We start from the raw sequence: 19204 nt of genomic DNA, 5'->3' as shown, positions 1-19204 counted from the left end.
ATAGATGAATGAATGCAGACATGCAAACATAAGTATGCTAATTGAAACATGTCCTAAAACTAACCACTGAAAGCGAATAAGTAAAAGGGAGAAAGAAATGGGGGTTGGAAGACATGCATCACACACACGCACGCTTATTACCAAATTCGCCCTCTCGACAGAGGGTCCGAATAAAAAACTAACTAGCCAATCTAGGCTAATTAAACTAACTATTACATCACAAAACTAATTAACTAAGAAGTTAACTAATTATTACAAAGTAAGCTAATTAGCTAACTACACTAGCTAATTAAATACAAATGAGTAGCTAAACACATTAACTACTTAAGCACAGAACCAAAGCATTAACTAGCTAAGCAAAGAAGCTACGTAAAGCATTAAAGAGATGTCCTCAGGGCGAAGAAGTGCATGCATGCTCGGTCGCCTCGTTCGGAAATCCATTACGATGCCCCAACTTGCCTCGCATTTGTTCTCAGAACACTGTACAAGGCTCCGGGTGGCTTCTACTCCATCATGGATCCAGAGGCATTGCTGACCACTTATTGGTGTTGCCAACCACCTGCCGACCGCTTACCTTTGCTGCAGACCAAAAAAAGTGGTCGGCCAGCCACTTTTGCTGGTCTGCCGACCAGAAAATTTGGCACACTTCTAGTTCGCTGCAACAGAGAACAAGAAGGGGCACGGCAATGTATTTGCAAGATATGTGTGCGCAACCACCCTCCCTATGATTTCATGAGCTCAAGGGAGTGCGGTTCTCGACTCTCGGGCCACCAATCGAGCATCGCAATGCACGCTGGCCGAGAAGCCAAGGTTGCACGAATCAATGTGAATGAATGCACAAATAACACATAAGAGCATTAACCTCTATCATGCATGATCAAGAGGGTCAGCGACCGAGAAATGAGGCACGTTTCATTACTTCAAGTATGAAATGTCCCTCGTTTCTCGTGTTTGGACTAACACCCTATCCAAACACAATGCAATGCAAGGTATGCAAACTCAATACAATGCATGCTAACATAATGCAATGCAACAAGCATGCAAACATAATGCAAACAACAACATTCAAACAACATGCTCAATGGACTCAAACCGAATATGGACAAACCTCAATCATGCCAAAAACAGTGGCCAAAATGCTATGAAATGATGGCATGTAAGGAAAAATGGTGGTGTTCATGCAATGGCCTATCAATTAAGCGCAAGGGCACAACTCTCAAAAGTGCTCAAGGAGTGACAAATGTAAGAGTATACCTAAGCATTGAAATTAGGTATGAAATGATGCCAAATCACTCAAACAAAGCAAGCATAGCATGCTAGGGTCCTTAAGCATTAAAGCTAGTGAAGGGGACTACATAAGAGGCACGCAATACATGTCACAAATGGATGAACCAGCCATGGTCAGAGTTCAAATAGGTCAAAACAAGGACCAAAACATGCTGAGATGGGAGCTCAAAGGTCTGGGCATGCATGCATACAAGTTAGGCCACAAACAAGGCAACAATGCATGACCCATAGAGGCACTCAAAGGGTGAAAGAAATGGGAACATGGCAATGCTATATGCTCTGAAATAACATGTGAAATGATGCCAAATCATGTACATGTCACAAATGAAGCATGCTAGGAGACTCAAAGCTTGAAACTAGCATAGGCACTTGCACTATGGCTATGCAATACATGAAGCATATGACCAATGCAACCCAAAAAAGTCCTAGAGCATGTCAAATCAAGGCTAAAACATGCACAGAGTGTAGCCAAAACAAGCTAGCATGAAGAGCCAAAACAACAACCATGCAAGGCCAACAAGGAGGATTACACTACACCTACCAAGACCAAGCATGAGATGACTTAACCAACAAAAATTAGAGTTGTATCATGGCAAAATAGGACCAAATACACACTGAAATGGTGGCCCAAAAGCCTAGGCAAGATGGCATACACATGGGCTCATATTTAAGGCATAAAGCACAAACCCTCCAATGCATTGAATGAGTGAAAGATGTGAGGGCATGACCACACTACATGCACTGAAATCACATACTAAATGATGCCAAATCATGCAAATAGCCCAAGCAATGCATGCTAGTGACTTGGAAACTCAAAGCTAGTGATCTCGAATGCACTATGGCTATACAAAGCAAGGCATGCATGGCCAAAACAACATAAATCAGACCTTAAGTATGCTAAAATATGACCAAAAACTTGCTGGAGTGGAGCCAAAGTCATGCTAGAATGGTGGTCCAAAGCATGATGCATGTTAGGCTAGATTGCAAGATTACACTACAAGTGTAGAATGCATGAGAGTGGTGACTTAACCAAGCTAAAACAAAGGTATGCCATGTCAAAATAACACCAAAAACAAGTTGAGAACAAGCCAACACATGCTAGAAAACCATGCTCAAACATGAGGCTAATAAGGCAAGCATTCATGATACAAGGAGAGGGGATGACCCCCTCCTATTTGGGACCTCAAAACACACTTTCCACCACTGAAATTCCTCTGGGTTTCATTGGTGAGAAGGCCAAAAAGAGGTGGTCCCAATAGCTTAGAAGGATAGTACAAAAACAAGGCCAAACAAGGCACAAGAGGGGGTAGACCACCCCCAACACCAACAAGGCCTTAAACAAACATTTCAAACACTTGAAATTAGAACTTTTTGCAGTTAAAAGTTAGGCCTAAATCAGCATGAAAATAGGGCCAAAAGCTTAAACAAAAACCAAGGTTTAAGGGGTTAGAAACTTACCCTTGTAGAACAACTTCAAGGCTGCAACTCCAGCAACCTTTTTGAGCTAAAACCAATCCAAAAACACCAAAACCAGTTTCTAAGTGCCTCAGCTCCAAGAGTATGGTGTTTCACTATGTGTTTGTGTGCAAAAGTAAGAAGAAAAGGGACTTTCTAGCACAAATATGAAGAGAGAAGAGAAAAATAGAGATAGATGTGTATGTATATCTCCTAAGCAATTTTCTGAACCTGGAGAAGGGAGAGTGGGCCTCCTTTTTATGGAAAAACAAGCCTCAAGCTTGTTAAACAAGCTTGAAGCTAGATGCAATCCCTCCATACACGTTTTTGGAGGATGGTTTCCGTGCTCACCAGTTGGCATAGCTGGCACCAAAATATCTTCAAAAAGATGCAGGAAAGCTGCCAACCAGTTGAAGTGGTCGACCAGCTACTTACACTGGTTGGCCGACCACTACAAGTGGTCTGCAAGAAGACCAAGTGGTCGCCAGGGAGGGAGAGGTGGTCTGCACCAGAAAGCAAAGTGGTGGCATGGCTGTCGACCACTTTTGGTGGTCCAACGGCCACCAAGACCAGTTGGCCGACCAGAAAACTGGCCGGTGGGGAAGAAAAGTGGTTTTCAGGGGGAGAAACTGGTCTCCCACCCTCATTCTACACTCCAAGCAAGGAAAACAAGATTTGTGCCAAAAACAAACCAAAAAGGATGCAAGACAAGAGTCCGGGGGTCGAGGCATGTAGTCGAAAGCCTCGAAAACTAGTCTATGGGCACCAAAAGTGGTCTACGAGGGAAAAGTGATCTACGACCACAAAAAGTGGTCTCCAAGACCTCTGTGTCCCTCTAGACCAAGGCAACAAGGCATGGTTCAAAAATCAGGCCAAAAGGAGAACGATAAGCGGTCCCGAGACAAGGCGAAGGCTCCAAAAATCGGAAACTAGTCTACAGGAGGGAAAAGTGGTCTACAAGGCCTCTCTCTCCCTCCAGGGAAGGGAAAACAAGGTTTGGTTCAAAACCAAACCAAAAGGGAAGCAAGACAAGGCGCTCGGCCGAAGGTTATGGAAACTAGAAACTAGCCTACAAGAGGGAAAAGTGATCTACAGACCTCTCTCTCCCTTCAGGTAAGGGAAAACAAGGCATGGTCTACAAACCAAGCCAAAACACAAAGAGTTCAAAGGCCTGGAGGCAAGGCACTCAGCCGAAAACCCTAGAAACTCAAAATGAGCACAAACATGCACGATCATCGAGCGCTCAAATGATGATATCTGAGTCTTAAGGTCGGTCAAAAATGGGGTGTCTACACATAGCACTTGTGGAATCAAATTTAGAACCACGGGAGTCTGATACTGTAGGGCTATTTCGACTTCCGAAAGGGGGCATGGAAAGTCAAGCTACAGTTTCTGGCGACTCTACTAGGGATTTAGAGAACTTGACTTGAACTTCACGATATGAAATTTATCTACACTTATATAATTATTTCATTGCGTTTGTATTGCTGTGTTTAAGTCACTGTGTTTGCCATCTGCTATTCCTGGACGGTTTGCCGGAGGTTTGCTTCCAAAAGGCTAACCAGTCACGGGCTTTGCCATGTTGGTAACACAACCCTTGGATCTGGACTACCGTTGTACCGTTTGATCCTCCTTTCACTTCTTGGAGTTAGGTGTGAGAGGTACATTGGGTAGTCTTGCTGAGGTACCCTTCTGACCATTCGACCTAGTTGCATATCGAAAGCCATAGAGACTGTTCCAAACTAGGACAAGATGCTTACCCAAATGTAGGATTGCATTAAACCGCTTTGTTTGAATAGTGAACCCTAGTTCCTGACGAAACTAGGACAAGGTAACCCTAACCCTCATAGGGGTGTTTTGGCTTTCGCTTAACTAATATGTGTTTTACAATGAAACTGTACAGGAATGTGCATCACAGTTCAAGCTCGGTATCCATTTTTGGGGGCAGAACTCAGTGTTGAGTGCAGTCCTATAGCTTTGATTACATATGTGTGTTGTCAACATCCGTGGTTAAGGTGTTGTGCGGTTTTTGATTACTGTTTTCTTTTTTCTTTATTTCTTTTTATTGGGTAGTATAGCACCATAGCTTCGGAAAGTTCAGATATCTCCCAAGTGCTCTAGACCCGAGTCAGGAGACTTTGCAAAGTTAGAGATCTTGTTAGGGGACAGCCCTGTTTATTTCACTCCTACCGGTTTCTAGACGGAGGAGAGTCTGGCAGAGTTCACCGGTACAGCTTCTACAGCAGCCACCCCTCACTTCACCTGTATCTAGTCAGACTCAGGGGTAGTCTTCTATATCTAGTCCAGTATGAGATCACTCGCCAATCCCAATGGCACAATATCCTCCAGTCAACATGGAGGAATTAATCCATCACCTTCAGCAAACAGTTGAAATCCTGCAGTAAGATGTTGCTCGCCAGGCTGAGGTCACAACACGTTAGGCTGAGGTAATAAACAGGCTGCAACAACAACAACCACAGCCGGCTGCGGCTTCTGCATCTCATGCACCTCCTATGGGCATCCCGGCGCTGCGAGTCACTGCTCATACTGCTAATGCCCATGCTGAAAACTATGGCAATCTGGTAGAGCCGATCCCACCACAAGCTTCCAAAGCACCTATGTATCAAATTGAGGTTCTATTTGAGTTTGATGTCGACTCGACTATGCTTAAGGTCAACAAGTTGGAGAAGCTATTCAAGAGAGCCCCAGTTGTTAACGTTATTCCTGATATAGAAGACAGGTATACTGACTCTGTAGTGACATTGCCAAATCGGTTCAAAATGCTACATATCAATCGATTCGATGGCTCCGGAGACCCCACAGTTCATCTTTGGCTATTTTCAAATATTCTACGGCTGATAGGCCTGACCAGACTGTAGAAGCTCTCTCTTTTTGGCTGCACCATGTCAAGAATAACAGCTATATAGTATGCGAAGCTGGAGGATTCTGTTAAGCAGAGTTGGGAGGAAATTGCTGAGGCCTTTGTTGCTCAGTACTCATACAACATACAAATCGAGGTCACAACTCGTGATCTCAAGGCGACGCGCTAGGAGTCGAATGAGGGCTTCTCAGAATTTGTGATGAGGTGGAGGGCTAAGGCTTCAATGATGATCACACGGCCTTCTAAGAAAGACCAAATAAGGATGGTAGTCCGCAATCTGCATGGGAAGTTGCTTCAGAAAATGATCGTCCTACCTCTGTTCACATTCACCAAGCTCCATGAGATGGGGGTTTAGATTGAAGACACCATGAAACAAGGGTTGATTACTGATGAGAAAGAGTAGACCAAGAGGCCTTTTGTGCACAGTTCCAATGCTACCACTAGTGGTAGCACAGCTACATGGGCATCAGATGTGAGTGTTGTCACCACCACAACCAAGACCACCAATCCCTTTGCCAATACAGCTCCACAAACTTCAAACAACCCTGTCCGATCCCAGAGGACCTTTACCCAACTCAACATACCTTTATCTTAAGTCATGAAGGTGTTGATAAAAAAAGGGCACCTCAAGTCATTAGAGCCTTGCCCACTACCTGATCCTCTCCCACCGAAATACAACCCAACAAAGTACAGTGCATTTCACCAGCAGCACGATCACGACATCGACCAATGCTTCAGACTACGTCATGAGATTCAAGACCTCATTGACAACAAGGTGATTGCACTACCCCAGAAAGCAAATGTAACAACAAACCCTCTCCTGGCCCACAATCAAGTCCTCCCAACTCGGAATCTAAACCTAATATATAAGGACTTGTGCATGATGGACATGTCCGCACTTCAACCTAAGCCTGTGGTGGTGACAGTTGCAGTAGAAGGGGGGTCGATCTTAGAGAAAAGTATGAGTCTATTACTGGAGAGCTTTGAGGACTTGTCGGAAGGGGTGTGTGATGCAAGTTGCTACATTGTGCCGATTGATCAAGTCAAGTCAGAGTTGGTGTTGCCAACTATATGAGAGGTTAATGTAGTTAGGGAGGATGGCCCGAGCTAAGGTTTGGATGATCTGGCAGAGCTTGAGGAGGTTCTAGACAATGACAGTTCTTTGACAAACAAGATCAAGGGGATGTGCAGATTGACTAGACAACTCTGGGTGGCTGAGTGATGAACCGGACAGGGAGGAAGGAACTAAAACAAAATTGGAGGAAAAGAAAATAGGCATTGCTATAGTGGCCGAAATGGCCGGTGAAAAGGGGAAGCTGCCAGAGAACATCAGTGTGGAAAATTTAACTCAGGAACTTGGCACTATGAGTACTGTGAACACAGAACAGGAAGTTGCGCTGAAGTAGTTTGCACAGGAGAGGGAAGAAGATAACCAGGAAGCTGTAATGGCCCAACACCCTGCGGGGATACTTGTAATATGAAAATGATCCAAACGAAGCCGAACAACTGTTTGTCGGCTTCCAGAGGTGTATGGTAGAAGGATGACGGCCTACATCTGGCTCACACTGATGAAGATTGGGATAAGTACCTTCTAGACAACACATGGTACATTGAAGAGATAGATCACATGACAAGAAGTGGGCGGTATTTTAAGCCACCGCACTTAGTTAAGGCATCTGAGAAAGACAGAGAGATTGAGAAACAGAAAGAGAAGTAGCTGGAATAAGAGGCAGTGTTGAAATAACTGAAGAAAATCCAAGCTAACATCTCAATTTGGGGTCTTCTCATGGCCTCCCGGGTGCATCGATAGGCTTTACTATCAGCAATGGACAAGGCTAAATTGTCCATTGACACTACCCCTGAATAGCCCATAGGATTAGTCTTCCCAAGTGGTGGCAGGCCAACCCTAACCTTTTCTGACAAAGAATCGCTGCTAGAAGGCTTAGCTCACAATAAACCCCTGTACATATTCATTGAGTGCAAGGAAAAATGGGTACTAGTGATGTTGATAGACACTGGTTCAGCTATCAATGTCTTTCCTTCTCGCACAGCTTATGCAATCGGCCTTAGACCAGTAAACTTTGTGCCTACAGCCCCAATAATTCAGGCATATGATAATACGAGCGAGGAGGTTATAGACACGGTGCAAATCAGAGTCCAGGTGGGCCCAGCTCAGCAAGATGTCGAGTTCCATGCCTTGGATGTGCCGGCTACCTTCAACTTACTGCTGTGGAGGCCCTGGCTGCATCATGTGAAAGCTGTCTCCTCCACCCTCCACCAAATGTTGAAACACCCTCACAGGAAGGGAGTGACGATTGTTTTCAGGAATTCATCCATTCACCCTCCGCCAGAGGTAACTACACCAGTGTTGGAAATCATACACGGCGAGGATGATGTTTTCTTCTTAGGGTTCACTATGGTTGAGGCTCGAGAAGTGCAGACCATCTTGGCCGCAAATGAGGGCATGTATATTAGCACCCAGTCTGTTTATTTCATGAATAAACTGCAGCATTGTAGACACCCCATTTTTGACAGCCCTTAAGACTTGGGCGCCTCAGGTTGATTACTCAAGGATGAAGGCTATGTTGTGCAATCGCTCAATTTCTTCAGCAAGAAGAGCTCTAAATCCCAACCTTACAATCCATTTTGGACCAAAATGATTTTGACCAAAATCATTTTAGACCTTAAAACCCTCTCTTTCAAAATATTTTTCAAAATGCTTCTACGATGCTTCGAAGCTCACATTTCATTAAAAATTGCGCTTTTCGGTAAACTGAGTAAGGACAAAGCGGAAATAAATAAAAGAGAGGTGAACTCTTTAAAAAAAATTTCAAACCACCTTATTTAGAGGTTTGGAGTTGAAGAAAATAGGAGAGGACGAAAGAAAACTAATTTGGGAGAAGTTAGGCATTAATTCGGTTAGGAAAAAAACTTAGCAGTCTTCAAACTTGGAATTTTGATGTGATGCTGCCACCATTGGAAAGTAGACTTCCAGGGCTTCAATTTAGACTCAAGAATGACCTGCAAAGGAGTCCGGATGAAGGAGATATGCCTATTTGAAGTCGGGCCCAAAAAGCAGATTTTTTGGCCAGCCACTGAATGAAGTTTTCCGGCCATGTGCCGGCCATTAATGAGGTTGGACGACCATGGATGAAGTTTGCTAGCCACCAGAGATGGCCGGCCGGCCGTTGGTGTGAAAAATCAGATTTTTTGCAGATATTTACCTCCAGCTGTCTCCACACTGCTCCAGCTGTCCATTTGTTGATATTTTCGACCTGAAGCCATATATTTCTATATATAGAGGGCCTTTTCTATTGTTTTCAAGGTTGGAAAAATTTTGGGAGTCTCTCTCTCCACAATTCTCTCACTGTAGATTTCTCTCTCTCTCTTGAACTTTTGTGTAGACAAGTGTAGATACACTTCAAGCTTGCCTATCAACCCTTAATCAAAGTTGCTTATCTTTGGGCTGAGGTTACTTGGAACCCTCTTTGAGGTGGTCTCAGTTTGATTTATTGACTTAATTGTGTCTTGGCTTCAAGAGGTATAGCACTCTCCTTTTAAGCTTGGTTAGCACAATTGTTGTCCTATCTCTTTCCACTATTTTTGGACTGTTTTTGGCCTGTCTTTGGACTATAAAAAACTATGTTTTTGTGGCCTAAAAGTGGTGATTTGAGGCCATTTTCAGTTAAGGGGTGGTTCACCCTTCTTGCTTCTTTGCTTGTAAAGCTTTTGTGCCTTTGTTCATCACTTTCAAACCAACCTTTTTGGGCCTTTTAACCACTGAATTTTAGAGGTTTTTTAGCAGCAAAAATCTCATTTTGAAGTCCAAAATTGGAGGGGTTAGCCTCCCCTCCTTGTGTCTTGTTTGCATGCTTAGTTAACCTTATATATTAGCATGTTTTTCTAGCTTAACTTAGCTTAAGTCCAGCATGTTTTAGCCTCTGAAATAGCCTACTTGAGCTCTGTTTTGGGCTGTTTGGTTCATTTGAACTTTGTTTTGCGTAGTTGTAGTGTAAATCTTTGCACTAGCTTGTTGTTTTAAGGCTTCAGCCACCATTGGTTTGAGTTGGTTGCATGTTTTAGTGCTTTTATCACTCATTTCCAACACTTAATCATATATACAACCTCCCTCCTTTCTTGGTTTTATTTTTGCTTTCAAAGTGGTTCAAACCATTTGCTTGTTTAAAGCATGAAATTGAGGTATTTGTGCTTAATGGTTTAATCCCTTTGGGGGTTCATTACCAATGGCATGAGGTCTCTTTCATGCCTAAAACAACCCTTGGTTTAAGCCCTCTTTCCATTAGAGGACACTCACCAATAGCCTAATGGATTAATAGATGACTTGGTAATTAAAATGAGTAAACAAAATTGGCAAGTAAAAGAGGCAAGATAAGTATCTCTTTGTGTTGCATTGCATGTGTTCAAATCGGATGTTAATTTGAACACAAGGTAAATGGCACATTTCACACCCAAAAGTGATGAAATGTGCCATTTTTCAAGGTCTCCATTGCCCTTGATCATGCATGATAGGCTGATAGACATTTTGATCTCATTTTGCATTTATTAAACTCGCACAATTGGTTTCACAAGCCATCATGCAATGAAATTTCTTGATTGATGGTTTATGAACCAAATTTTGTCCCTCCTTTGATTTGCCCATGAAAAGGAGAGGCAAAGTGTGCAAACAACCGTTGGAAAAACCCCCTTTTTGCTCTGTGTGTACTCTGTTGCAGCATGGTGATCCAATGCATCAGTGGCCAGCAATGCACCATCAGTGGCCGGCAGTGCACCATCAATGGCCGGCAGGTCACTAATGTCAAGCTCAGTTGATTTTGATAAGATGGAGCAGAAAGATTCTGGAAATGCTTAACCCTGCAAACAGAGGCTTTTGAGAGCAAAGCAGAGGTCTTTTCGGGGCAAAACCGAGCATGTGCATCTTCCACTTTTTGAGGCAGAGTAGTGGCAGCATAGTTTGCTATCTTACATGCTTAGTTCATGTGCATTTGTGTTGTAAATTAATTAATTAGTTTGCTAGTTAGTTAAAGTGTTGTAATGATTAGTAATTAGCTTAGCTAGTTATTTATTTGATTTCTAATAATTAGTCTAATTAGCTTAATTAGATTAGATTAGCTTAGATTAGCTTAGCTTTTATTCATTCGGACCCTCCTTCGTAAGGGCGTAATGTTGTAATAAGTGTGCGTGCGTGTGTATGTTTTCCAACCCCACATCTTTCTCCATTTTATTTAATTGTTTTTGATGGTTAGATTAGGGACATATGTCAATTAGCATACCTTATGCTTGCATCCATTCATTTGTTTTGCATGCGCCGAGGCTCGGTGCATCATTCAAACTGCATTGCTATTTCAAATATCTTATTTGAATATGTGTTTAATTGCATGTTGTTCAAATCAATCCATATGCCATATTAGTAGCCGAGCTTATTATTTGAATATTGCATGTGTTGCATTAGACACTTTAGCATACTCAGATGAAAGTGAATGTTGCCATGATTAGCATGTTTTCCATGAGGCTATGTCCCTAAATGCTAAAACTACTTGAAATGCCTATGGATGAAGGCTTGTTGTTTGAATTGGAACAATTCAACAAATGTGAGTTTTAAGCCCAATTTGTTGAGTGGGAAATCATGTTTTAAGCCCACTATGCTTGGTGGCAAATCCGCAAACTTTAAGCCCACTTGAGGTGGCAAATTCAGACCATTTTCGCAAACAAACATAAGTTGAATTGTTTCAAATTAAGCAAATTAGTCTATACTTGCTTGTGTGCATCACATAGTAATGTTAGCTAATAACTGGAACAAGAGCACATAATGTTTATTAAAAATCATATCATGGTTAGTAGAGACCGATCTTTTGATCGGGTGAGCGGGAGTGCTCAATTCATGACATTTCCCCTTCGTACCCAAGTTCCTGAGCTGAGACAACTTTGGTGATAACGGACACGTAGCCTTTAGCATGAGTCAGAGTTTTTTAAATTTCTCCACAAAAAAAAATGTATAGGTGCCGACTCTGTATCTGGAAAAAACAATCCAATCTTGGCATTATTTGATTTTAAATTGATTTTCTAAAAAGATTTGCCAGATTTGAACTCTTTGGTGTTTATCAGTTTCACATTGCACTTGTGAGACTAGATTCAGAACCGCGGGAGTCTGAACTGTGAGGCCTTCATTTCAAACCTTCCAAAAGGGGGGGTACGTAAAAAAGGCGAGTCCACAAGCATGTGCTGGGAATGGGACTTAGAAGAAGTGGTTGGAAAGGTGTCACAGCATTGGCCGATGTATCGCACAATCTGCACGCCTTGGGTCTGGGTTATGTATCTACTAAAGAGGACTGGGCCAGGAAAGGAGAAGAAATCAGAGGCAAAGCCAGAGCCAAGCAGGCTGGGAAACATTATGAGCTCATTCACAGGCCAATCCGAGGAACGCTGAATGGTCACTTTGCTCGGGAGGGAGAAGATTTTCCCTTTTACGGCTTTCTGGAGCCCTGGGTGAATTCCATAAAGCAACGCGTTCCTGGATTCAAAATCTTCTTTGACTTGCAGCTACAAGATAGTGATGTCGAGGAAAAGGCTAAACCAAGTATTAAAGTCGAACAGAGCATGGAGAGTGGCTCAGACAACAATGAACTTGGAGTAGGGGCAGTACTGGCATGTCTCCTTTCAGATCCTACGGCTGACTCAGAGAACTTGGGGGATAACCTGACCATCTCCATGATTGGGGACCAACTGGGTGTGAACCCATTTAGCAGCATTTTGGATGCATCGAAGGCACCATCTCTCATTTGGCAGCTGGAGGAGGGCTACCTATCTGGTTCTAAGTCAAGTGATGAGCCAGAATCTGATTCCGTAGAGTCTATGGAGTTGGAATCAGATTTCGGTTCTTGTGAGTCCAAGTCTGGTATTCCGGGGGGTGATAACCCGGATGCCAAGGTCTTGTCTAGGTCCTCTTTTTCTTTTTCTTTTAAGTCGATTGTAACCAAGGAGCTAGAGCTTATGAATGAGAACTCTGTTGATTTTGAGTATTTCTCCGTGCCGCTTGTTTATTGTATTGACCATGATTTTCAGAATTTTAATGAAAATGAAGAGTAAGGAATTTCTTTGGTTTCGAAAAACTTGATTAATCGAGAGGAGGAGAGGTTTGCAAAACCTTGTGCTGCTAAAATCGTTGCTATTAATGTGGGTACTAAGAAAGATCCGCGTCTAGTCCAGATCGGGTCCACGTTGTCTTTGGAGGAGTGCGAGCGCTTGGTCGCTTCATTAAAAGATTTCAAAGATGTTTTCCCATGGTCCTACGAAGACATGCTTGGAATCGATGCTGAGATTATACAGCATCGGATCCCTCTTGACCCCGAGGACCAACTCGTCAAGCAGAAGTTACGAAGAATCTTTGAATTGGGCGTTAAAAATCAAGGAAAAGGTCACCAAGCAAATCGAAGTAGGTTTCTCATTAGTATCTAAATATCCGACTTGGGTGGCCAATATCGTCCCAGTGCCGAAAAAGGATGGTAGAATCTGGATGTGTGTGGACTTCCAGGATTTGAACAGAGCCAGCCCGAAGGATGACTTTCCTTTGTTGCACATTGATGAGTTAGTGGATTTCACTGCAGGCCATGCATTGCGGGCCATGCATTGTTATCCTTCATGGATGGATTTTCTAGGTATAACCAGATTCTAATAGCGCCCGAACACAGGGAGAAAATTGCATTTACTACGTCGCGGGGTACCTATTGCTACCAGGTTATGCCGTTTGGGCTGAAGAATGCCAGGACTACCTATCAAAGGGCTGTAACCACTATTCTGCATGACATGATCCACAAAGAGGTCAAGGTGTACGTGGATAACATGATTGTAAAGTCCAAAGAAAGAGAGGGCCACTACACCGCCTTAGAGAAATTCTTTCAACGGATCAGAGAATACAAGTTGTGGTTGAACCTACAGAAATGCACTTTCGGCGTGATAGCAGGGAAAATGCTGGGTTTTTGATCACACAGAGGGGCATCGAAGTAGATCCTTCCAAAATCAAGACCATCCTAGAAATGCCACCAGTAAGGACTGAAAACGAGATGCGAGACTTTCTAGGTAAAGTGCAATTCATAAGATGGTTTATTTCCAAATTAACCTTGACTTGTGAAACACTATCTGGTCTCCTGGAGAAAGGAAAGAAATTTCGATAGGATGATCGATGTCAAATCGCCTTTGAGAAGATTAAGCGGTACCTCCAGAATCCACCAGTGTTGTCGCCGCCAGAGCTGGGAAGGCCTTTGATTCTGTACCTGTCAGTGATAGGCACAACTATAGGATGTATGCTTGCCCAGGAATCTGAGGATAGGGTGGAGAAAGCTATCTACTATTTGTGCAAGAAAATGCTGGATTATGAGATTCGCTATACTTCGTTGGAGAAAGCTTGCCTAGCCTTGGTATGGGCTACCAGGAAGTTGAGGCACTACTTGTTAGCTTACTCTGTAATTCTGGTTTCAAGATTAGATCCCATCAAATATCTCTTTGAGAAACCAGCGCTTACGGGTAGGCTAGCCTATTGGCTGCTTCTCCTCTTCGAATTTGATGTCAAATATGTCACCTGCAAGTTGGTCAAGGAAAGAGCTGTAGCGGAGTTCCTCGTAGGCCACCCCACCCAGTAGAAGAGGATGAGGCAGTGGAATTCTTGCTCCCAGATGAAGCCATTTTGCAAGTTGAGGAGGAGACGTGGATGATGTACTTTGACGAAGCGTCTAATTAGTATGGTTATGGGATAGGTGTGTTGCTAATAGCACCTGATTACTCCCATATACCTTTAGCCTTCAAACTCCAATTCAAGGTGTCCAATAATGAAGTAGAATATGAAGCGTGTATCGCCGGTTTAGAAACTGCCCTAGAACTAGGGGCAAAAAGGTTAAACATTATCGGGGACTCGAACTTGGTTGTTTCTCAAGCAAATGGAGACTGGAAGGTCAAAGAAGAAAAGATGAAGGTTTATCACCAAGCGCTGGATGTTCTGATTCTAGATTTGAAAAGCTGACTTTCACGCATCTACTAAGAGAGAACAATAGGTTCGCTAATGCTTTGCAACTTTATCTTCTATGGTAAACATCCCACTTGGAGTCCGAATGTGTCCTATTATCATTGAGCAGAGATACACGCCGGCTTATGAAATATCGCCACAATAGATGAAGTGCAAGACAAAAACCCATGGTACTACGATATCTGGAACTTCTTGGAAAAGAAGATTTATCCCCCAGGGGCAGAGACCAAAGACAAAAGGGGAATAAGGCGAATGGTCGTCCAATTTATCATCTGCGGAGGTAAATTGTACAAAAGAGGTCATCTAGGAATGCACAAGTTGTGTGTGGAAGAAGAGGAATCAAACAGCCTGATGGAGGCCATCCACGGAGGAGAGTGCGAAGCGCACAAGAATGGAGTGATGTTAGCCCGAAAGATTCTCAGGCAAGGTTACTGCTAGTCCACTTTGGAGGAGGATTGTATTAGTTTTGTTCGGCGATGCCATAAATGCCAAATTCATGATAATCGCATGAATATCCCGCTGTCAAAATTGTACAACATGACTTCACTATGGCTTTTCTAAATCAGGTGAATTGATGTCATCGGCACAGTCATGCCAAAAGGGACAAATGGGCATGAATACATCTTGGTGGCAATTGATTACTTCACGAACTGGGTGGAAGCTCAGTCCTATGTAGAGTTGAAAGCATCGCATGTGGCCAAGTTTATCAGAAATAATATCATTTGCCGGTACGGAGTCCCAAACGAGATCATATCAGATAATGGCTCCCACTTCAAGAAGGAAATGATAGACTTGTTGAAGAAATACAAGGTGGCTTTTCATAAGTCATCTACATACCGGCCGTAAACCAATGGAGTTGTTGAGGCCGCTAACAAGAACATCAAGTATATTTTGCAGAAGATGGTTGAGACCTACAGGGACTAGCCAGATAAATTGTCATTCACACTCTAGGGCTACAGAACTTCAATTCGGGCGTCTACAAGAGCAACTCCTTATTCTCTCGCCTGCCAATTGAAATAGAAGTCCCGTCACTACGACTTATGGCTGAGTGTCAGATACCAAAGGCAGACTGACAACAGAGCATATTTAAAGAATTGATGTTGTTTGATGAGAGAAGGCTGAAAGCATTGTATCATGTTCAGGGCTACCAGCGCAGAATTGCTAGGGCTTTTAACAAGAAAGTTAAGTCCCGGAATCTCAAAGAGAGAGATATGCTGCTGAAAGACAACCGAGCTTCCATCCATGACTCTAGGGGCATGTTCAGACCCAATTGGACTGGTCCTTACATCATCAATGATATCTGGCAGGATGGAGCTGTTACTCTCATGGACTTAGATGGCCTAGAATTTTCATAACCGATCAACATGGACAAGTTGAAGAAATACTATCCCTGAGAGGCTCGCTAGGCCGAAAACCCGAAAGGGTGACCTAGGCAAAAGTTAGAGCATGAAAAATTCGAAACAAAATTAAAAATTAAGCTCGCAAGGTTGAAAACCTTAAAGGGCGACTTTGGTAAAAGTTAGAGCGCAAAAGGAAAGAGTTAATACTCGAGTGAACCTGAACTAAATTACGTAAGACTTGATTCCCATCTTTGGGATATGTAGGCAACTTCATCCTGAAGTCCGACCATAATCACCTCCAACTCAACTGTGCTGTCCTTGTGTTTGATCAGGTCATCTTTGTTCGTTCTTTACCTGAGAGTTCGGTTGTTATCTTTACTCTGAGGAGAAGAGTTGGTTACAATGCAAAGTAGCAGTGTGTGTAATCAAGGGGCAGTTATGATCTTTTGATTCAAGGTTGTACATCTCGAGGATAGATTCCGTGCGTGTCAGGTGGTGATCCTCTTGAAAATGGTTTTGAAAAGTTTTGATAAAAGTTGATTTTGTTCAAAATTTTGCCTTTTACAACTTTAGATAATTTTTGGACCAAAAGAAAAATTTTCAGTGCTCACGACTTTAATTTCATTGATTTCAATATAAAGCTCTCCAACTCTTCGATATAAATCAAAGTTGCTTTTATTGCATCGAAAAATATTAAAAAGAAAGGTCAAAGCAATAAACTAGGGACATAAGTGAGTCAGGTACTCCTACGCCCTCTGCTCGTGGAATCTTCTAAAGCCAAAATGGGCTCGGTTTGTGCTTTATCCTCGAGCCAAGCCAAACACTCATCGAAAAGGACACAACTGAAGCTAGGGGTAGGGACCAGAAGCTCTCTCATCCTCCAAGTGGTGAGATACCTAGCCAAATGTGAACCACGAATGGGGAATGAAATCGAGTACTCTACCCCCTTCTCTGGGCAGGTCTGATCGTGCCCAAACTGACGTTTGAACTGGAAGGGGAAGTAGAACACACAGTGCGTGAGGTCAATCAACTGTATGCCAGGCTACCGAGCCATGCTGTAACTCATCTCGGTCAGATTAAGCCAAGGGCAATGCCAGGCTATGTCAGCAACAGTTGACCTGTTGCACATCCAATTGCATCACCATCTCTTGTTCGGGAAATCCACTAGTCGGTAGTGGAAGAAATAACCTCGAGCTGAGTACTCAGGGCAAGAATCCACTACCTTCAGCCACACCTGGGAAAGGATGAAAGAAAAGAGAGATTAAAAAATAGAGAGATGTATGTTGAGAGAAAAGTGAGAAAAGGGTTTTGAGAGAAAAACATAGCATGAGTGCAGAGAGATGTGAGAAACACATATGAGAAAGGGTGGAAAACAGTACCTGAAGAAGTAATGGACTTCCCGCGAATCTGGTAGTCTCTCGCCGATGAAACGCGTCTAAGCCCATCAAGGTCTCGGCCAGTGGTATACTAATGTAGCTCTTGCCTTCTTTCAGGACTTGTGCCACTTCGATAAATCGAATGCTAGATCCGCCAAAACTAGGGGCAAGAAGGAAATGTGCAAGCATGCACAAGTAGAGGGCATGTTGCCGAAAATCCTGCCAGAAAAGGTCGCCTCTGTCACCGACATCGGAAAATCGATGAATTAAGCTGGGAATGTCCAACTCTCCGTTGTGGGCCAAAGATCGAGCCTTGTGCAGAGTGAGCCCACACATCTGTCCCAAAGCTTGGGCTTGGCCAAAATAGGGCTGAGGTATGATTTCCTGAATTCGTCAAGATTCCATTAGCACCTGAAATTTTTCAATTGTCGGGCATATTTCTTGTTCCCAGAAGCGAAAGATGTGTGTAATTGGATCCCCGCATCGAGCCATGACATGAAGGAATGAAAAACAAAGTGGAGTTCGGCTCAACGAAAAAAGTGCATTTATGCCGAAACCCCGGAAATTTACCTTTTTCGAGCCGTCTAAAGGTGCTATCCAATCTAAAAGCTTTTCGGCAAAAAATGGCTCCATTTGTGGAAGAAATTGCAGCTGAAATGAAGTTCTAGAGAATAATTCACGAAGCTGAACCTTTTGTAGAAGATAAGGCTGTGAGTGGAAACCAACTGTCAGCAATCTGACGATTTTCACATTTTTGGCCGGCACATGGCTGGCAAGTGTCCGGTAGGCCACATTGGTGGCTGGCAAGCTACTTTTGTGGCCGGCAAGCCACCTCTTGTGGCCGGTAGGCCACCTTCTATGCCCGACAGGCTCTAGCTCTGGCCAACAGCCTTCTTTTCTGGTCTGTCATCCACCTGTGTGCTGAACAATGCTGAAAGCTTGTGTTTTGTTTTGATTTTTGTGTGTTTTAAGGTCTTGTTTTGAATCTTTTTGGTTTTAGCAAGTTTGTTTATTTGTATTTGAGTTGTTTTTACTTTGTTTATCGAGTTGAATTTTGTATTTCGTATTTCGTTTGTTGGTCGGCTCGTTACCCGATTAAGAACATTGTTTCAGTCAAGTGCTCTATTGGCCAATTCAATTCCATGTGCATTTCATGCAAATATGGTGCTCATGATGCAAAAAATGACAACCACTTTCCATAAAAACTGTGAGGTTTTATTCCGATCATGATTTTTACAAAAGAGGAGTACAAGTGTTCAAAGCAAAATAAAACCTACCTGAAGCTATACATGTGCTAATGCTACAAAACAACAAAAAACTAAGCAAAAAAGTACCAAAAAAATAAATAAATAAATAGCGCCAGTTGCCTCAAGCCCGAGAGGCCCTCTTCGTCCTTTTCCTCGGAGGGGAGGACTTGGGGGCACTATCTCCATTAGCGACGCTGTCTGAATCAGTCTCTAAACTAAAACCAGAGTCGACATCGTCTCCGCTCTCTATCCTAGGACCCTCCTCGGCAACACATCCACTCTCGGAACCCTAGCCAGTATCATCGTTTCTGCTCTCAGATGACTCAGAATGCCGACTCACTACCTCCTCAGAGTCACTGGTCTCAGCATCATCATCGCTCAAGATGGGCTCTGGAGGATTGCTCTGGCCTCAGGTACCCTTATCTCTACCTCTCCTCCCTGCCTACTGGAGAAGATACTGCCAATGCTGTCCTTGCTGTTGCTGCCAGAGCCATCGGTACAGATGGGATCTGAAAAAGATAGTTGTCAAAATTTCAGTTACAATGTGTATATCAGATACTGGCATAATATACAGAATAAGTGGT

At 43.2% G+C, this 19204-nt stretch overlaps 1 pseudogene; it reads left to right on the top strand.

Annotated features, from left to right (window-relative positions):
* LOC114256263 ((-)-germacrene D synthase-like) overlaps positions 1-19204 on the top strand; it is a 296423-nt pseudogene that overhangs the window by 110700 nt on the left and 166519 nt on the right.

The sequence above is a fragment of the Camellia sinensis genome, chromosome 8, assembly GCF_055761805.1.
Source record: "Camellia sinensis isolate YWXY chromosome 8, ASM5576180v1, whole genome shotgun sequence".
Classification (NCBI taxonomy): domain Eukaryota; kingdom Viridiplantae; phylum Streptophyta; class Magnoliopsida; order Ericales; family Theaceae; genus Camellia; species Camellia sinensis.
This window is presented reverse-complemented; position numbering and strand designations above follow the sequence as displayed.